Source organism: Apodemus sylvaticus, chromosome 8, assembly GCF_947179515.1.
Source record: "Apodemus sylvaticus chromosome 8, mApoSyl1.1, whole genome shotgun sequence".
Taxonomy (NCBI): Eukaryota; Metazoa; Chordata; class Mammalia; order Rodentia; family Muridae; genus Apodemus; species Apodemus sylvaticus.
The window spans coordinates 65,526,520-65,546,754 of NC_067479.1; the positions used below are offsets into that span (position 1 = coordinate 65,526,520).

General features: G+C 39.6%; 1 pseudogene; it reads left to right on the forward strand.

The window, feature by feature from the left end:
- Positions 1–5,002: 5,002 nt before the first annotated feature.
- LOC127690697 (protein SREK1IP1-like) lies at positions 5,003–13,871 on the forward strand (annotated as a pseudogene).
- The last annotated feature ends 6,364 nt before the right edge of the window (positions 13,872–20,235 follow it).

Below are 20,235 nucleotides of genomic sequence, written 5' to 3' on the forward strand. Positions count from 1 at the left end.
TCTTATTGTTCTAGCTAGCACTTTGAGTTCTATATTGAATAGATATGGGGAGAGTGGGAATCCTTCCCTTTCCCAATTTTAGTGGGATTGCTTCAAGTATCTCTCCATTTTTTCCAATAGAACATAAAAATGTTTATTTAGAAGAAATTTCCAAAATTCAGGAAGACCTATTCACAATGTAGATCACATTTTGACTGTAAATTTTTAAATATTCACCAAGACAGTTTACCAATATTCCTTCTTTTTGTCATAAGACAATTGGTTATTAAACAAAAAGAAAAATATGATGAATAATAACATGCAGACTCTCAGATTATTCAATTCCTCAAACCATAAATTCACTCTTCACAGACAAGAATAGGCATCATTATTGATGCCTGTTGATGAAATGCATTAAGTTCTCTGCTTGCTTTGTGGGTTGTGCCCTTTGTATCTACATATAGGCACCAGAATATGCAATTGCTCATGTAAATACTGTTTGCATAAAGAAATATTTTCATTCTTGAAGCTGTATACCTCATAGACATATGCATGTCACGTTCATTGTGGTACAATCTCTTTCTTCCCAACTACACATTCCAAGGTATAAGGACGACATGAAGGTAATGAATATCCCCACTCATCTCTCTTTCCTTAGCTGGGATGTGATTGATGATAAGCACTATCCCATCTCTTGTTACATTCTTGAAATCTCCACTTTTGTTCTAATTCTTTGACCTAAAAAAAAAAACTCCTAACCCTTTAAGTCATCTAAGCTCTTAAAATAAATTTCATTAAACAACAACTGTTACCCTGAGCATCTGGTCTTTGTCAGGGACTAAGCTGGGTGATGAAGGGAAAGATTTTGGACCAATCATATAGAGTTTCTTTGTACAAAGAATCAAAGAAAAATAAATAGATTATGCCTAAAATTTTTGTTTACAAAATTGTTACACATGTATGTTACCCTAAACATTTTCTATATAATATAAAATTAGTAACCATCATATTGTGAGAGAAATGTGTTGTTTGAAGAAGGTATTGCATGGTTTAGGTATAAGCAAAATAGTGGCTTCATAGAACAAATTGGGTAGTGTTCCTTCTGTTTCTATTTTGTGGAATAGTTTGAAGAGTATTTGCATTAGGTCTTCTTTGAAGGTCTGATAGAATTCCTCACTAAACCCATCCAATCCTGGGCTTTTTTGGTTGGGAGACGATTAATGACTGCTTCTATTTCTTTAGGGGTTGTGAGACTGTTTAGATGGTTTATCTGCTCCTGTATTAACGTTGGCACCTGATATCTGTTTAGAAAATTGTCCATTTGGTCCAGATTTTCCACTTTTGTCAAGGATAAGCTTTTGATGATTTTTTCAATTTCCACAGTTTCCATTGTTATCTCTCACTTTTCATTTCTGATTTTATTAATTTGGATACTGTCTCTGTATCCTATGGTTTATCTATCTTGTTGATTTTCTCAAAGAACCAGTTCCTAGTTTTGTTGATTCTTTGTATAATTCTTTTTGTTTCTATTTGGTAGGTTTCAGCCCTGAGTTTGATTATTTCCTGCCATCTATTCCTCTTGGGTATATTTGCTTCTTTTTGTTCTAGAGCTTTCAGGTGTGCTGTCAAGTTGCTAGTGTAAGCTATCTCCAGTTTCTTTTTGGAGGCACTTAGAGCTATGAGTTTTCCTCTTAGTACTGTTTTCATTGTGGTTTTGGTATGTGTCTTCATTTTCATTAACTTCTAAAAAGTCTTTAATTTCTTTATTTTTTCCTTAACCAAGTTAACATTGAGTAAAGGGTTGTTCAGCTTCCGTGTATATGTGTGCTTTGCAATTTTTTGCTGTTATTAAAGACCTGCCTTACACCATGGTGATCTGATAGGATGCATGTAATTATTTCAGTCTTCTTGTACTGGTTGAGGCTCGTTTTCTGACCAATTATATGGTCGATTTTGGAGAAGGTGCTCAGAAGAAGGCGTAGTCTTTTGTTTTAGGACGAAATGTTCTGTAGATATCTGTTAAATCCATTTGGTTCATAACCTCTATTAGTTTCACTGTGTCTCTGTTTCTATTTCAATGAACTGTCAATTGGTGAGAGTGGGGTGTTGATATCTCCCACTATTATTGTGTGGGGTTCAATGTTCATTTTGAGCTTTAGTAAAGTTTCTTTTATGAATGTGGGTGCCCTTACATTTGGGGAATAGAAGTTCAGAATTGAGAATTTCTCTTGGTGGATTTCCCCTTTGATGAATATGAAGTGTTCTTTCTCATCACACTTGATTAGTTTTGATTGAAAGTCTATTTACTGGATATTCGAATGATGACTCCAGCTTGTTTCCTGTGACCATTTGCTTGGAAGACCTTTTTCCATCCTTTCACTCTAAGATACTGTCTTTGATATTGAGGTGTGTTTCTTGCATCCAGAAAAATGCTGGATCTTGTTCGCATATCCAGTCTGTTAGCTTATGTCTTTTTATGAGTGAATTGAGGCCATTAATATTGAGAGATATTAAAGACAGGTTCCTGATATGTTGTTTTGTCTTTATGTGCTTGTGGTTCTCTCCTTTTGGCTTTATTGTGAGATGCTTAATATCTTGTCTTTTCTTTGGTGCAGGTACCTTTCTTGTGTTGGAGTTTTCTTTCTAGAATCATCTGTAGGGCTGAATTGGTAGATAGATACTGTTTGAATTTCATTTTGTCCTGGAATATTTTGTTTTCTCTATCTATATTGATTGAGAGTTTTGCTTGGTATAGTACCCTGGGATGGCATTTGTGTTCTCATAGAGTCTACATGACCTGTGTACAGAGGAGCTCCTGGGATGCCTTCAAGCTGTGGTGTCTTCAGGGGAACAGACAAGCTGGCAATCAGTTGCTCAGTTGCCTTGTGTGTAGCAGATCTCCTGGGATGCCACTGCCCTGTGTGCAGTGGATCTCCTTGGATGTCTCAGGCTGTAGTGTCAGTTGCCCTGTGGACAGTGGATCTCCTGGGATGCCTCAGGCTGTGGTGTCAGTCACCCTGAGTGCAGTGGATTTTCTGGGCTGGTTCAGGATATTCTAGACTAACTAGCAGTCTGCCCAGCAGAAAGGACCAGATGGATGGAAGGGAAGGGATATTCTGGGGTGGAGGAGGATGGTGGGTTCCTAGTCATTTGGGCTCCCAGAAACACTGTGGGACTTCCAGATGGTTCTTACCAATTACTCTGGGTGAAATAAATCTTCTGGGCTGGTTCAGGACATGGTGTCTCCAGGGGAGCAGACTAGCTAGCAGTCTGCCCTAGCAGAAAGGACTGTGTGGAAGAAGGAGTCACATTGGTAGTTCTTTTGGCAACATGTGACCTACAAGGGAAGGCTTTGTATGTCTGATGGATAATGTGATAAAAAAAATGAATTTGTCTTTATTTATTTTGTTAGTCTCTGTATACATAGAGAAAACACCACTCAGCTAAGTCATGGGTATTGGCATTTTCCTCTTCTAATCAGACACTTGAGTCTCACCAGCTCAATGGCTGTGAGGTAAGTAAATATTTCTGATTTGCACAATTCCTTTCATTTATTATCACTGAATTGAAAGAGGTACTATCTATACACAGCAATGGTTTCAGTGAAAACCACAATATTTCTCTTCTACTTATGGACTGAGCCAACAAACATATGGAAAGGCACAGATATGCTAGGCTCGGTGCACATCTGGTCTGAACTTCACAATCAATTCACTGCTGCATCTGAAACACTCTCAGACTGTCATAGATACATTTTCACACATTTCTAGCAAGGTATTTTCTTGGAACGAAGTAGACAGGTATATCTGTCAATCCCATTTCTGCAAAGGAAACAGAAATAGGTTTGGCTCAGATGTCTACACTGTCTCTGGAGCAGAGCAGCTATCACACAAGCAGGGTATTAATCAAAGATGCCAGAACTTCAGCTTACTTCCAAAGAGCAGGCCCACTAGACAGAGAACCCAAAATGTGTGTGTGTGTGTGTGTGTGTGTGTGTCCCTTTCTCCTCCTCCAACATAGTGATTTATGACCCTTGCTTAAAAGACACATACCAGGGTCTTACTGAAGTCACCTCTTTCAAGCACTAAAGTAATGGAGTCTCTAGGAAATGCAATCTTTTGATCCTTACAAATCTTTAAGCAGAATTTTACTAAGTTCCTTTAAAATTAAAATGCAATTGAAATCACTGCAAGCATCACCAAATCCTTATTGGAATCTGTAATGAAATTAACAAGATATGAAATGGGCCTCAAGTCCCAAACCCCACAAACCATTGGGCCATCACGTCTCTAACTGAAGTGAAGCCGTTCACTGACATGACTCAGTGCTGCTTGGCTTGACTTTTAGCATCTTTTTCCTCTGCAAACCCAAGACTCTTTTAAGGGCTCGGCACACAGAGCTTTAAAGTGCTCATCACCCCCACCCCCTGTCCTGCCCCAGCCCCTCCCCTCAGCCACACAGACTTACACCTTTCCTGATAACCCACCCAACCCCTTTCCTTTGTGGGGCTGGCAAGAAGCATACAAGAGCAAAGATTACTGGATCTTTACTCTGGTTCACAAATAGAATAAACACCATTTCTCTTTAGGCTGATTTCTGACTCATTGTGCTATGCTGGGTGAATTTGCCTTGTGAATGAGTAAGGAGCTTTGCTTTGGATCAGCGGAGAGTTTTACCAAACCTTTCCCATCCTCTCTCCTTCCCTGAAGAAGGCAATATATACCTGTTGGCATGGGGTAAAGCATCATACCATACACCTACCCCAACACCCCCTCTTGAATATTATAAAACCAATGAATTCTGTAAAAATTGTTAAGACATTTTGGTGCTTGGAGATAGATGGCTTGAAGAAGACCCTGGTGCATATCTAAGCTAATGAACAAAAGAAAGGAAAAGCCAACATCAGGAAGTTATAGGGGCCTGATGGGAGAGATTCCTCTGAGAGTGTGTTGTCCTCGCAACGGACCTGAACCTAACGCGATCTCAAAAGTTTAGAACTCTAGGGATCTCACTCACCTTCAGCATGGCAGTCCCAGGTTGCAAAAATGACAATGTTCAAGCAGGCTGCAGAAAATATGGCGACTCTGGTAATGTGACTTTCGAACGCCACAATTTTCTCCCGGTAGATCCCAAAAGGGGCATTGTGTTGGACATCAGCAGCACAAGTAGTGAGGAAGTGATGAAGAAAATGAGGAGCTGAACAAGCTGCAGGATCTGCAGGAGAAAAGAATAAGTGAAGAAGAGGAGAAGAAAAGGGGAAAGCAGGGAGAAAATTTAATTGAAAAAAAAGAGGTGAAAATCTTACTCCAGCGCCACTAAAGAGGACTCCACAAAACAAAAGAAACAGAAGTATCAGAAAAAAAGAAAAGAAAAGGGAAAAAAAACAAATCAAAAAAAGGGAAAAGAAGACTCCACAAAACAAAAGAAACAGGAGTATCACAGAAAAATAAAAAAGGGAAAAAAAGAACAAATCAAAAAAGGAAAAATCACAAAAAGGGAAAAAAAAGAAGACAAAACAGGAAACCATTCGGAATTACCAAAAAGTAACAGAGTCTAGGGACTAACTCAGGAAAGAAAAGAATTTAGTGTTTTTAAGTATTGAACCTTCCTTGGAATTGCTATATAATTACACTTCGCAGAAAGCCCCAGCCCCTTCCATAAAGACATCACCTATTGGGACCCTTATCTCTCTGCCCATCTGTATTAAACCCATCTCTTTACTTGACAGCCTTGCCTCAAGAATAGATATGTGTACCCACAAAGCACACCATTTTGGCTATGTGTGTTTTGGTGTCTTAGGCCAGTGCTGTCTCTTGGTAAGTTAATCAGCACGTGGCTTTACTGCAATCAAAGGAATAATCTACACAACAGCTCCTGCATCATGTCCGCCTTCCAGTGGGAAAGCTGCCTTGGCGGTAGTGATTTGCTCTTGATCCTGAGTAGCTTTCTGTACTCTGTAATGTATAAATATAGTGAGGCTCTTCACTGTCATTTTTTTTAATGTTTTTTATTTTTAATATTTTTATTTTCTATATTCTTTGTTTACATTCCAAATGATTTCCCCTTTTCCAGATTCCCCCCTCCCCATATGTCCCATAAACCTTCTTCTCTCAATCCATTCTCAAATCACCTCCCTCCTTTTTCTCTGTCCTTATAATCCCCTCCAATGCTAGATCAATCCTTTCCAGGATCAGGACCCTCTCCATACTTCTTCATGGGAATCATTTGTTATGCAATTTGTGCCTTGGGTATTCAGAGCTTCTGGGCTAATTAATATCCACTTATCAGAGATTACATTCCATGTGTATTCTTTTGTGATTGGGTTACCTCACTTAGGATGATATTTTCCAGATCAAATCATTTACCTAAAAATTTGGTGAATTCATTGTTTCTAATTGCTGAGTAGTATTCCATTGTGTAAATATACCACATTTTCTGTATCCATTCCTCCTTTGAGGGACATCTGAGTTCTTTCCAGCTTCTGGTTATTATAAATAAGGCTGCTATGAACATAATGGAACATGTGTCTTTATTGCATGACGGGGAATCTTTGGGTATATGCCCAGGAGAGGTATAGCAGGGTCCTCCGGAAGTGTCATATCCAGTTTTCTGAGGAACCGCCAGACTGATTTCCAAAGTGGTTGTACCATCTTACAGCACCACCAGCAGTGGAAGAGTGTTCCTCTTTCTCCACATCCTCACCAACACTTGCTGTCTCCTGAGTTTTTGACCTTAGCCATTCTGACTGGTGTAAGGTGAAATCTCAGGGTTCTTTTGATTTGCATTTCCCTAATGACTAATGATGTTGAGTACTTCTTAAGGTGCCTCTCGGCCATCCAAATTTCTTCAGGTGAAAATTCTTTGTTTAGATCTGTACCCCATTTTTTAATAGGGTTATTTGGTTCCCTGGGGTCAAACTTCTTGAGTTCTTTGTATATATTGGATATTAGCCCTCTATCAGATGTAGGGTTGGTGAATATCCTTTCCCAATTTGATGGTTGCTATTTTGTCCTTTTAACAGTGTCCTTTGCCTTACAGAAACTTTGTAATTTTATGAGGTCCCATTTGTCAATTCTTGATCTTAGAGCATAAGCTATAGGTGATCTGTTCAGGAACTTTTCCCCTGTGCTCATGTCCTCAAGGGTCTTCCCCAGTTTCTTTCCTATTAGTTTCAGTGTGTCTGGTTTTACATGTAGGTCTTTGATCCACTTGGAGTGAAGTTTAGTACATGGAGATAAGAATGAATCAATTCGCATTCTTCTGCATGCTGACCTCCAGTTGAACCAGCACCATTTGTTGAAAAAGCTATCTTTTTTCCACTGGATGTTTTCAGCTCCTTTGTCAAAGATCAAGTGACCATAGGTGTGTGGATTCATTTCTGGATCTTCAATTCTATTCCATTGGTCCACTTGTCTGTGACTGTGCCAATACCATGCAGTTTTTAAAACTATTGCTCTGTAGTATTGCTTGAAGTCAGGGATACTGATTCCCCCAGAATTTCTTTTGTTGTTGAGAATAGTTTTAGCTATCCTGGGTTTTTTGTTATTACAGATGAATTTGAGAATTGCTTTTCTAACTCTGTGAAGAACTGAATTGGGATTTTGATGGGGATTGCATTGAATCTGTAGATCGCTTTTGGCAAGATGGCCATTTTAACTATATTAATCCTGCCAATCCACGAGCATGGCAGATTTTTCCATTTTCTGAGGTCTTCTTCAATTTCCTTCTTCAAAGATCTGAAGTTCTTGTCGTATAGATCTTTCACTTGTTTGGTAAGAGTCACACCAAGATACTTTATATTGTTTGTGGCTATTGTGAATGGTGCCATTTCCCTAACTTCTTTCTCAGCCTGCTTATCCTTTGAGTATAGGAAGGCAACTGATTTGCTTGAGTTGATCTTATAACCAGCCACTTTGCTGAAGTTGTTTATCAGCTGTAGGAGTTCTCTGGTGGAGGTTTTCGGGTCATTTAAGTAGACTATCATGTCATCTGCAAATAGTGATAATTTGACTTCTTCCTTTCCAATTTGTATCCCCTTGACCTCCTTATGTTGTCTAATTGCTCTAGCTAGAACTTCAAGTACTATATTGAAAAGATATGGAGAGAGAGGACAGCCTTGTCTAGTCCCTGATTTTAGTGGGATTGCTTCAAGTTTCTCTCCGTTTAGTTTGATGTTGGCTACCAGTTTGCTGTATATTGCTTTAATGATGTTTAGGTATGGGCCTTGAATTCCTGTTCTTTCCAAGACTTTTAGCATGAAAGTATGCTGAATTTTGTCAAATGCTTTTTCTGCATCTAATGAGATGATCATATGTTTTTTTTTCTTTGAGTTTGTTTATGTAGTGGATAGCATTGATGGATTTCCTTATATTGAACCATCCCTGCATCCCTGGGATGAAGCCTACTTGATCATGGTGGATGATCGTTTTGATGTGTTCTTGGATTCAGTTGGCAAGAATTTTATTAAGTATTTTTGCACCAATATTCATAAGGGAAATTGGCCTGAAGTTCTCTTTCTTTGTTGGATCTTTGTGTAGTTTTGTTATCAGCATAATTGTGGCTTCATAGAACGAGTTGGGTAGAGTTCCTTCTGTTTCTATTTTGTGGAATAGTTTGAAGAGTATTGGTGTTAGGTCTTCTATGAAGGTCTGATAGAATTCTGCACTGAAGCCATCTGGCTGAACCAATTAGATTTAACAGATATATATAGAACATTCTATCCTAAAGCAAAAGAATATACCTTTTTCTCAGCACCTCATGGTGCCTTCTCCAAAATCGACCATATAATTGGTCACAAGACAGACCTCAACAAATATAAGAAGATCGAACTAATCCCATGCCTCCTATCAGATCACTATAGAGTAAAAGTGATCTTTAATGAAGTTCTCATAGAATTCTACACTAAAGCCATCTGGTCCCGTGCTTTTTTGCTTGGGAGACTTTCTATGACCCTTTTTATTTCTTCAGGTGTTATGGGACTGCTTAGATGATCTATTTGATCCTGATTTAGTTTTGGTGTCAGATATCTGTCTAGGAAACTGTCCATTTCCTCCAGATTCTCCAGTTGTGTTGAGTATAGGCTTTTGTAGTAGGATCTAATGATTTTTTGAATTTCCTCAGTTTCTGTTGTTATATCTCCCTTTTCATTTCTAAGTTTGTTAATCTGTATACTGTCTCTGTGCCCTTTGGTTAGTCTGCTAAGGGTTTATCTATCTTGTTGATTTTTTCAAAGAACCAGCTCCTGGTTTTTTTTTTTGGTTCTTTGTATGGTTTTCTTTGTTTCTACTTGATTGATTTCAGCCCTGAGTTTGATGATTTCCTGCCTTCTACTCCTCCTGGGTGAAATAGCTTCTTTTTGTTCCAGGGCTTTCAGGTGTGTCATTAAGCTGTTAGTGTATGCTCTCTCCATTTTCTTTTTGGAGGCACTCAGGGCTATGAGTTTTCCTCTTAGCACTGCTTTCATTGTGTCTCATAGATTTGGGTATGTTGTGTCTTCATTTTCATTAAGTTCTAAAAAGTCTTTAATTTCTTTCTTTATTTCTTCCTTGTCCAAGGTATCATTGAGTAGAATATTGTTCAGTTTCCACGTGTATGTGGGTTTTCTATTGGTTTTGTTGCTATTGAAGACCACTTTTACTCCATAGTGATCTGATAGGAGGCATGGGATTAGTTCGATCTTATATTTGTTGAGGTCTGTCTTGTGAACAATTATATGGTCGATTTTGGAGAAGGTACCATGAGGTGCTGAGAAAAAGGTATATTCTTTTGCTTTAGGATAAAATGTTCTATATATATATATATCTATATATAGATATATAGATATATATCCTACATATATAACATTATATATAACAGATATATAACAGATATATATATATATATATATATATCTGTTAAATCTAATTGATCCAAAGCTTCAATTAGTTTCACTGTGTCCCTGTTCAGTTTCTGTTTTCCTGATCGGTCCATTGAGGAAAGTGCAGTGTTGAAGTCACCCACAATTATTTGGTTAGGTGCAATGTGTGCTTTGAGCTTTAGTAACGTTTCTTTTATGAATGAGGGTGCCCTTGCATTTGGAGCATAGATGTTCAGGATTGAGAGTTCTTCTTGTTGTATTTTTCCTTTGACCAGCAAGAAGTGTCACTCAGTGCCTTTTGATGACTTTGGGTTGAAGGTCAATTTTATCTGATATTAGAATGGCTATTCCAGCTTGGTTCCTGAGACCATTTGCTTGTAAAATTGTCTTCCAGCCTTTTACTCTAAGGTAGTGTTTGTCTTTGACACTGAGGTGTGTTTCCTGTATGCAGAAAAATGTAGGGTCCTGTTTAAGTATCCAGTCGGTTAGTCTATGTCTTTTTATTGGGGCATTGAGCCCATTGATGTTAAGAGATATTAAGGAATAGTGACTTCCTGTCATTTTTGATGTTATTTTTTAAATTTGATTGGTTATCTTCTTTTGGGTTTGATGAGAGAAGGTTACTATCTTGCTTTTTCCAGGGTGAAGTTTCTCTCCTTGTATTGGAGTTTTCCTCCTATTATTCTTTGTAGGGCTGAGTTTGTGGATAGATATTGGGTAAACTTGGTTTTGTCACGGAATATCTTAGTTTCTCCATCTATGGTGATTGAGAGTTTTACTGGGTATAGTAGTTTTGGCTGGCGTTTGTGTTCTCTTAGAGTCTGCATGAGATCTGCCCAGGATCTTCTAGCTTTCATAGTCTCAGGTGAGAAGTCCGGTGTGATTCTGATAGGGCTTCCTTTATATGTTACTTGGCTTTTTTCTCTTACTGCCTTTAATATTCTTTCTTTGTTTAGTACCTTTGGGGTTTTGATTATTATGTGACGGGAAGTATTTCTGTTCTGGTCCAGTCTGTTTGGAGTTCTGTAGGCTTCTTGTATATTCATGGGCATCTCTCGCTTTAGGTTAGGGAAGTTTTCTTCCATAATTTTATTGAAGATATTTGCTGGCCCTTTAAGTTGCAAATCTTCATTCTCATCTATGCCTATAATCCTTAGATTTGGTCTTCTCATTGTGTCCTGGATTTCCTGGATATTTTGGGTTACAAGCTTTTTGCATTTTGCATTTTCTTTAACTGTTGAGTCCATGGTTTCTATGGAATCTTCAGCATCTGAGATTCTTTCTTCTATCTCTTGTATTCTGTTGTTGATATTTGCATCTATGTCCCCAGATTTCTTCCCAAGGTTTTCTATCTCCAAAGTTGTCTCCCTTTGAGTTTTCTTAGTTGTTTCTACTTCTGATTTTAGATCCTGGATGGTTTTGCTTAGCTCCTTCACTTGCTTGTTTGTGTTTTCCTGTAATTCTTTAAGAGATTTTTGTGTTTCCTCTTTCATGACTTCAGCCTGGTGACCAAAGTTCTCCTGTATTTCTTTAAGTGATTTTTGCATTTCCTCTTTATTGGCTTTTGTATTCTCCTGGATTTCTTTCAATGATTTTTGTGTTTCCCTTGTAAGGGCCTCTAACTTTTGATCCATTTTCTCCTGAATTTCTTTAAGTATGTCCTTCATGTGTTCCTCTACCAGCATCATGACCAGTGATTTTAAATCCAAATCTTGTTTTTCTGGTGTGATGGGGTATCCAGGACATGCTGTTAAAGGAGAATTAGGTTCAAATGCTGCCATGTTGCCTTGATTTCTGTTAGTGATGTTCCTGCATTTGCCTTTTGCCGTCTAGTTCTTACTGGTGTTAGTTGGTCTTGTCAATGCTGGATTCACCAGTGCAAGCTGCCTCTTCCCAGCTGGCCTCTGGTGCACAGCTGACCTCCCGCACTGCCTGGAGACAGGGTGCTGTGGCTCAGGCTGTTCAGAACCGAAGCAGACACCTGAAGGCTCCCACCCAGGGCCCACTGGACTCACCAGAGCACACTGACTCCTCCCAGCTGGCCTCCCTGTTGCCCCTCTGGCCTCTTGCAGGGCCTGGAGATGTGGTGCCGTAGCCCTGGCTGTTCTGGATCCCAAAGCGGAGATCTGAAGGCCAGAGGCCTCAGGACTGGAACCTAAGCCCTGTGGTGGGGACCCACTGGAGCAAGCTGTGTGCTCCCAGTTTGCCTCCAGGTGCACATCAGACCTCCTGCACTTCCTGGAGACCGAGTGCTGTCTTCACTGTTGTTTTTAAATCTCTAGACATTTTAAATAACATCATTGAGTTGGAGAACATCATACTAAGTGAGGTAACCCAGACTCAAAAGATGAATCATGGTATGCACTCACTAATAAGTGGATATTAACCTAGAAACCTGGAATACCCAAAACATAATCCACACATCAAATGAGGTACAAGAAGAATGGAGGAGTGGCCCCTTGTTCTGGAAAGACTCATTGTAGCAGTATAAGGCAAAACCAGAACAGGGAAGTGGAAAGGGGTGGGTGGGAAAACAGGGGGAGGGAAGGGGGCTGATGGGACTTTTGGGAAGTGGGGGTCTAGAAAAGGGGAAATCATTTGAAATGTAAATAAAAATATATTGAATAAAAAAATAACATCATTGAGGATAAAACTGCTTTACTGATCTTAAGTAGTAAGTTTTTAAATGAATGGGATCTAAAGGAAGATAATAATGAAAGTATTTATAACAGTGCTGTTGTTTTATGAAATACGTGTTTCTGGCACTTGCCTCCCATGATTTTAATAACAATTAAAATATTTCTTTTTTTTTAAATAATCATTTAGCTTACTAGAAAGTCTGACAAGGCGACTCTGTGCTGGTCAAGATTATGAGGGTAGATCCTGGGTTGACTGACAAATGTGCCACATTGGCATGTCTTAGGTGATACCGGAAACACAGAGGTCTTTGTGCAGTAACAGCAAAGTCCACATGAAAACCAATCTTTATCTTATCTAGTGTATATGATGCTTGCATATGCATATTATGACAGTTTTATGAACATTTGCATATATTTTTATATTTTCTGAAATGGTTTTAGAGTGCGTTTCACACTAAACTTCTGACTTCATGGGTAATCAGTGTTGATATTTCCACTTTCACATTGGTCACAGATCTTAGTAGCACTGTGAAAATTTTTAAATTGAGATTTTCATTCTATTCTTTTTCAAACTGATGACTTGGCAGTAGCATCATGAAAGCCTTTGTATAATAATGAAATCTGTTTATAAATAAGCATTTTCAATGACATGTTAGTAGATTTAAGTGTTTCTTACAGTTTTTAATTTCATTGTTATCAGTGTAGAGTAGTTTAGCATCTAGTATTCCCTAATACCAACAAGTTAAATGTATTATGCCATAAAGCACTGAACACCAACCTGTTATAGGAACAGCCCCAGAGTTTCTGAGTACCTTGCTATGGTGCACTTAATACATTTAATACATCTTTGGATTGGTAAGTAGACTTGTGGTTGTGGGCAAATTTATGGCCATAAAATCAGATACGTATACTTAGCCTTGCAGACCAGAGAGTTTACCAGTTTTTCCCTTACGCCGGACCCAAACTGACATTTCCTGGTTGACTCAGGGGCAGTCCTAGGAAGGCCCTCAATGTCTCGATGTACCCTCATCTCTGCTCAGGTTGCACAGAAGCCACACCCACACCCTTCCCTACACTGTTCCCATGAAGTACACATATCTTCACCTCTTCCACTAACTGGCTACTGTTCGGGCCCATAAAAAATGTAATTCTGTTTAGAGTTTTGTCAGTTGTTTGAACTAAAGCATAGAACTTGGAGACTTTTAAGGATTTGTTTTGTCTATGCTAATTTTTGTGAAAATTCAGTTACCTGAATTAATAAAAGGTTATTTGGATTAATAAAAAGAAAGGAAAAGCATACAGTGAATGAATTGGGGCCCACAATGGGAAGTGACCCCATGTTCTGTTCCCCTGAGTCAAAGGAAGAGAACTCCATTGATGAAGAGGTGTATGGCTGACATGTGAGGTCCACAATCAAGAAGAAAGATGAAATGAAAAGCGGGGAACTTTGGGACCACTGGGGGAGTTCAGTCCCAGGAAAGCCAGCTGGGTCTGCAGGACTTACAACCGCAAACACATCGTGCTCAGCCTGCTGGGGCCAGGTCCATAAACCACCAGCGCAGGTGTGTTTGGAAGGGAACACCTAACGGCAGCTGAAATAACCAAAAACAAGGTGGTAAATGGCTTCCCTGGGCCAATACAAGGGACAAATTGGCAAGGTATAGATTGTTCCACAACTGTACTCTCTCCAACTCTGAGAATTCTGCGTTGCTCCCAAGGCGCCCTGGGAAAGGCACAGCGGAAAGGTTGAGGCTTTTAAATTTTATACGGTTTCTAAAGGCGTCTTAATTTTTAACAAAAAGTCCTTAATGTTCTGGATAAAAGACCAAGGTACTTTAGAGATCTTTTTTTATAATGCCAAAGTCTTTGTGCAAGGTATGAATATATATTTTAAAAGACCCAGCCTGGCAAGTACTGAGAGTACTAAAACATGTATCGTGCTCTCCTCCTGTCTCCTGCATGGGATGATATAGTGGGAGGACAAGCTCATCAGTTCGCTTCACTAGCTTTGCTGCATTTAAAAAGGAACAGTTTAAGGAGCAGTGTAGCACAGTGGTCATTTCCAACAACCTCCACCACTGAAACTTGTCCACCCAGTCCATGTCACATTGGTCTCTGACACCTTCTGCAAGGCCTGAGCATAGGAAGGGAAATATGTCTCAAGCACATTTCTGGGGATAAAGGCTATATGGAGTTGGCACTCACAACTAAACAAGACAGTCACTCGTAAGTGCAGATTAGCGTGCTTGAAAGTCTCTTGTTCACTTAACGCTTTGTAATTTACAAAGTGCCTTGTTTGAGACTCTGAGAAGTCCCGTGGTTCTCCAAAAGTCTGTGGCATGATGCCAGGGCAGTCACCACAGACTTTCTGCAGCCAGGTTCAGACTGGCACACCTGTGTCCAGAGTGACAGGGCAATGTTAATCATCTAATGTTATCTGGTAGAATTGACTTTGACTTAAACTCAACGTGCAGTCAGAGGAATCTCTCAAGGATAGATGAGTAGTATATTCAAAGAACAGCCTCAAATCATCCTCAATACCAGAAAGCAGTGGGGAAATCACATGATCCAGAAGGAAGACTGGGAGGGAAGCAACCTTGTAAAAAGACAAATATTTGGAAAGGAATAATTATGTCTCTGGTGTTGTAAGCAGTGGAGGGATTGCTAAAGGTTAAGACTTATGTGGTAGGACAAATGTGTCATTCAGAAAATAAAGCAATTGACTGAATCTTATTGAGAGGAAAAGTCAAGGAGAGAAATGTCAAGATTCCTCCATCAAGAAATAATGCGGTCCTGGCCTGGGGCTGTAACTCCATTGGTAGCCGGTTTGCCTTCCTTAAACAAAGCTCTGGTTCAACCTCCAGTATCACTTAAACTGTGTGCAGTAGTGTATGTTGGCAATCCCAATAGTCTCAGCACTCCAGAGGTAGAGATGGGGTGATCAGAAGTTCAAGGTCATCTTCAAGTATATAGTAGCCTAGGTTAGAAAGAAAGGAAGAAAAGAAGGGAGGGGTAGAGGGATTGAGGGAGGGAGAGTTTGTTTGTTTTGCACAACCCAGTGGAAGCAGCAGGACTCCCTTGCACTGAGCATACTGTCTGTGAAAGCAGTTTCTTTTAGTTTCTTGAATCAATGAATTAAGTTTTGAAACGTCTAAATTCTAATTTGATTGTTCCTTGAAAAACTACAAAGTTCATACTATTCTGTGAGCACAGACAGCATATAACAAACTCAAGATAGAAAACCAAACAAGAAAGTGGCATTCCATTTATTTACATGAGAGCAACCTGACTCAGTTTGCAAGCAAACATGTTGATTTCTAATTTAGCCCTTTTACATCATGTATAGAGAGGGGAAAACAGCGGTACCTGCCGTGGGCTGTTGCAAAGATTAGATGAGTCAGTGTGTATTACTTGGCATGGTGGCCAACATAACAAATGATAAATAAATGTTAGCTATTCTTCCAATACGTGCCATGGCTTCCATAAATCATAGAAAGTGATTCTCAGCACATGGTGCAAGCAGTTCCCTCCAGTCTATGAAATTCAATCCTCCTCAACTTTCCTTGGCAGGACTCTCGACTAGCAAAAGTTACTGATCCAGGTAGCGAGGTCCCCACACTCCATGCCTGTTTCCACTCACTGAAACTTCCAGAGGGTAATTGCTTCAGGCTGAAATTGCCCATGCTTGGTCTCAACCCAACGGAAACACGCTTGGGAAGATGGAAGCAGATTCCATACTTCTGCCTAGAGTTGAGGAAAAAAATCGTCTAATTTTTTTTCTCCACAAGTAGTGCATTTTAGCTGAACTCTGTTTTAAAAGATCACTAAATGCTATCCACTTAAGCTTCTGAACCCTGAGAACAGAAAATGTGGGATCATCTGCTTTGCCAGTGAGCCAGACAATTGTTCTTACAGCACCTGATTTTGTTGTTTTGTTTTGTTTTTAAGATCTTTTCTTTTTAACCTGCCAAATGGCCCTAAGTTGAAACTTTCTTCTTCAGGTCTCATTTTTGTTTTCAACAAAATCCCTTAGATTTTAATAGTTTCTGCTCTGATTTTTCTCTCATTTAATTTTTTTCTCATTTAATTGTATCGCATATGTGTGGCTCTAAGATGATGATAAATGATTTTGGAAAGTGCTTTAACACATGTTATATGCCACCGTTCCGCCTATCTAACCACTGGATTCATGTAGCTCTGGCCCCCATCTACATGATACCAAGTCACTCCGATCCAGAGTCTAGAAACATCACGGTCGTGATGCACCAGATGGGAAGAGCCATGAGCTTAGATCAGCCAGTTCCAGTGTAGTGCTCACTGTAGTGATCGGGAATAGTGCTCACTATAGCGATCAGCCATAAGTGGTTTGCCACATGTGACTCCTCTGGATCCTTTTTAGAATGGTTATAGTATCGCCTTTCTCCAAAGTACATTCTCTTCACTCTTTGTCCTTGTCACCACCAGGGACTGTTACTGGAGCAGTGGTTGAAGATCCTCAAATTCATAATCACTCAGAGCTCGGGTGGTTTAGACCTGTGTGGTGAAGTTCAGTGAACCAGAAAACTACGTGGTTCTGTGCTGAGACTCAGTGATCCGTGACCTCTGTCACAATCCAGAAGCAGAAGAATTGCTGATTCTTATCTCAATTAGGAAACACTTGGCTTGAAGAGAAGGATGGAGGAGGTGGCAATAATCTGAGAAAATGGTCCCCAAGTACCTCCTCGAACTTGGTTCTCCATCAGAGCAGCCACCTAGACTTTCCAAGCCTGCTGGGGGTCAAGAATACAGAAATGGTGGTTCAGAAAATTTATATTCTAATTAGGTTCTGTTCCACAGATCATAAGCTCTAGTCAGTATGAAGCCTCTTAAAAGGCCAAATCATCTGCTTTCCTTGCATCCTCAGAGAGTTCAAGCAATGGGGAGGAAAACGAGGTTGTGGTGGGAACAGCACAGGGAACCTAATGAATATCTGTGCAATGAAAAACAAGAGGATGTGAGAGAAGGAGGAGGGAGCAGGAAGAGCAGGAATCAACTGAGCCCTCTTGGTGTCCACCTTACTAGGACAAGGAACAAGGAGGCCAAGCCTACCTGCTACCAAGCCCTCATGGTCCTTCAGTCCTTCTCCATGTTGCATCCACTCAGTCATCCCTACTTTGATCTTTCCAAGTCTTCTTTCTAAACAAGGAGAGAGTCCATAGGCAAGCATCTGATCTACAGGCACAGTTTATTGTCCAATGGCTGCTGCTAACTGGTTTAGTCTGCTCTAGCGGTCACTAAAAAGTACCACAGAGTGGTGTCTAGCACAGGGATTCCTCTCCTCACAGATCTAGAGGCTGGGAAGCACAAGGTCGAGGGACCATTTGATTCCGGTCGAACGGATTAAAGAAAGCTATCTTCTCACTAAGTCTTCAGTTGTCTTTCCTTGGTGCATGGCTGAAAAAGTGAAAAGTACATCTCTATCCTTCTTACACGGCCTCAACTCTGCTTTAAGAGGGCCCAAATTCATGTGGAGAAAGAGGAACACTCCTCCACTGCTGGTGGGATTGCAAGAGGGTACAGCCACTATGGAAATCAGTCTGGAAGTTCCTCAGAAAACTAGACATGACACTTCTGGAGGACCCTGCTGTACCTCTCCTGAGCATATACCCAAAGGATTCCCCGGTATGCAATAAGGACACATGCTCCATTATGTTCATAGCAGCCTTATTTATAATAGCCAGAAGCTGGAAAGAACCCAAATGTCCCTCAATAGAGGAAAGGATACAGAAAATGTGGTATATTTATACAATGGAATACTACTCAGCAATTAAAAACAATGAATTCATGAAATTTTTAGGCAAATGGTTGGAACTGGAAAATATCATCCTAAGTGAGGTAACCCAATCACAAAAGAATACACATGGAATGCAATCTCTGATAAGTGGGTATTAATTAGCCCAGAAGCTCTGAATACCCAAGGCACAATTAGCATAACAAATGACTCCCATGAAGAAGTATGGAGAGGGTTCTGATCCTGGAAAGGATTGATCTGGCATTGGAGGGGATTATAAGGACAGAGAAAAAGGAGGGAAGTGATTGGAGAATGGGTGGAAAAAAGAAGGCTTATGGGACATATGAGGAGGGGGGAACTGGGAAAGGGGAAATCATTTGGAATGTAAACAAAAAATAGAAAATAAAATATATATAAAAGAGGCCCCAAATTCAATCCCTAGTCTAACCCAATCACCTTCAATAGGTTTCTTCTCTAGATATGATCTCATGGGAGTTAGAGCTTTGACACATGAAGTTAGGGAGTTACATAAGCTTGACACCACCTCCAAATCCAGAGTCTCTTGCAAAGGATGATATTGCTACCTGTCTTCCCAGGTTGTCATCTGGTAAAAACTGCAAGTATTCTTTCTGGACTTCTACTTTCAGTTCCTGCTTCCAGGTGCCTGTCTCAATTTCTTACCCTGAGTTCCTTCAGTTATGGACTATGATGTGGAAGTGCAAGTAAAATAACTCCCCCTCAAGATGCCAAGGTCATGTTTTGTCCCAGCAATAAAAACTCTGACTAGGGCATATGCTTTATGGAATTTGGTGTGCCAGAGTTGGCCGCATATATGATAGGATTGTAATGTCTTCTTGGTTAATTCCCCTTGATCAGGATGAGGTATCTTTATCTCTTCTGATTAATTTTACTTTGAAGTCTATTTAGTCAAATAATATGATAACAACACCTGTTTGCTTCTTGTTCCATTTCCTTGCAATTCGTTTTTGATGGTTCTTGCCCTTAAAGGCAAAATGAGATTCTTAACAGAAAGATTAATTTTATTTTTTTAATCCACTCAACTAACTTGTATCTTTTGATTGGGAAGTGAAGTTATTAATATTTAGAGTTATTATAGAAGGGTATGTGTTGACTGCTATTTTTCTGTTTGCCTTCTTAGACATAACTTGTATTTCAGTCATTGTAGTTTTGTTTTCTTTGTATAGTCTCTTGGCTATGCTTCTACTTCTTTAGTCTGAAGTAATTGCTTCCCTTCTTCTTTGGGAGGCTAGTTTACTGGACACAAACTCTTTTAGCCTGTTTATATCCTAGAAAGTTTTCCTTTCTCCTTAGATGGCAGATAGTTTCTCTGAGTATAATGGTCTATGTCAGCATCTGTGGTATCTTAGATCTTGAGGTACGTTTTTCCAGGCTCTTCTAGCTCTGAAGTTTTCCTTGAGAAACCAGATGGTTTTGATGGATTTCTCTTTCTATGAGGCTTGTGGCTTTTCTCTCTCAGTTTTCACTCCCCTCACTTTGTTCTGTATAATTAATGTTTTAACTGTGATATACTGTGGGAATTTTCTTTTCCAGTCTTGTCTATTTGTTTGTTTCTTGTATTCATATGGGTATGACTTTCCTTAATTTAAGGAGAGTTTTTTCCTATGACTATTCTTTTAGGATCTGGTCTATATCATTGACTGGGAATCCTTCTCTCTCTATGCCTGTAATTCAGAGATTTGGTCTTCACATGCTGTCCCATAACTCCCGCATGTTTCTTACATCTATTTTTCAGATCCTTTGCTTGTGTAATCCAGTTCCTATACTCTATCTTCAAGTCCTGTTATTTTGTCTTCTACTTGATTTATTCTACTTTTAAAACTTCAGGAATGGGAAGATTAAATGGAGAGGGGAAAGATACAAAGAAGGAAATGCAGGGAAGGTCACCTAACACTAAGGGCCATTTGAGGCTTTGAATCTAATCCTACTACAGTTGAATCTTCCTAAATAGA